Raw genomic sequence first — 1,373 nt, 5'->3', positions numbered from 1 at the left:
TTAACTTGAATGCCTTTCCAAAGTACTCAAAATTCCTACAAAATTTTGAGGAAAAGAGATGAAAACTCAAGTGTATAACCTAATCTAAGTTTATTCACAAAGTTGGATAAAGAAGAGGATCAAGCATGTTTAAAGCTTCAGAAATGTTGATTTGGCATGAAAAATGCACCATAGGTAATGGTAAGAATTACTGTTATCAATCACGAAGGTTATTCAAAAGTTAAGGTAAAAACTTGAGCAATGGTTTAAGACCTTAAAGATTTCACAACCAACCCTTCTTGTAGAATAATATGTTGTGCTCTTAACATTTAAAGTTAACACAAGAGGGTTGTTATGCGACTGTTTATCATGAGATTGGCTCTATAAGCCAATATAAGTTGCATGACGAAGACATTTTTCACCTTAGTTGATGGCCTTTTGAAAAGCATTCAAAGAAGACAATATATTACATGATATTACTATCCTCGTGATGTGGTCAAGACCATGGTGGAAAAAGTTTCTGTTAATGATATTATGATTTTTGTGATAAAAAATGGGATAGCTACTGTAGTTCTTGCATTTAAAACCTTCGTAATTTTGCCTAAATACCTTATTAGGCTTATTTATGACTTCTTAATAAGAAATACATATGTTATTAATTTAACTTGTTTATATATACATTTGTAACTTCAGTATAACGAAATTGTTATTTGCTATCAATAAAAAAATATGAAAAAGAGAGTCCAAAAAATAATAAGAAACTTATATATACAACAAATCCAATGATCACATTGTTAGAGGTTATAGTGATAAGTACCATCTTGGTTGAGGTTCCATAGGTCCTATTATTTTTCTTTTCAAGAAGAATAAATAGTGTTCCATTATATATACACATGCTTGGTGTGGTTGTAGCAAACAACAAAAAATGAACATATGAATGGATGTAAGTTCTTTTAAATATTATTTGATTTTAATTTTGTTAACTAAATTATTGATTATGCTTTAAATCATTATATTTTCACGTAAATGTTTAGGTATGCAAGAACAAAAGGGAAACAACGTGTGTATGGATTCATGAATCTTTTCAACTCATTAATTCATTAAGCAACAAAAAGCTAAAACCCAAACATGTATGGCTAATTACTTGGTTACAACGGGAACATATTTTGCAGTATATAATTAATCAATCATATATAGTACATGATTTACATGTGATAATAATTATTTTTTCAATGCAACCATCCCTAAAAATTACTTGTAATATCCCTAATCAATAATTGTGTAGTTATACTCATTGCACAATAAATCCCCTACGTATCTATCTCAAACAAATAATTGGTGTGATAAACATCATTTATTCATATATATATATATATATATATATATATATATAT

The sequence above is a fragment of the Vigna radiata genome, chromosome 1 (assembly GCF_000741045.1).
Source record: "Vigna radiata var. radiata cultivar VC1973A chromosome 1, Vradiata_ver6, whole genome shotgun sequence".
In the NCBI taxonomy this organism is placed as follows: Eukaryota; Viridiplantae; Streptophyta; class Magnoliopsida; order Fabales; family Fabaceae; genus Vigna; species Vigna radiata.
Note: the sequence above shows the minus strand (reverse complement) of the source record.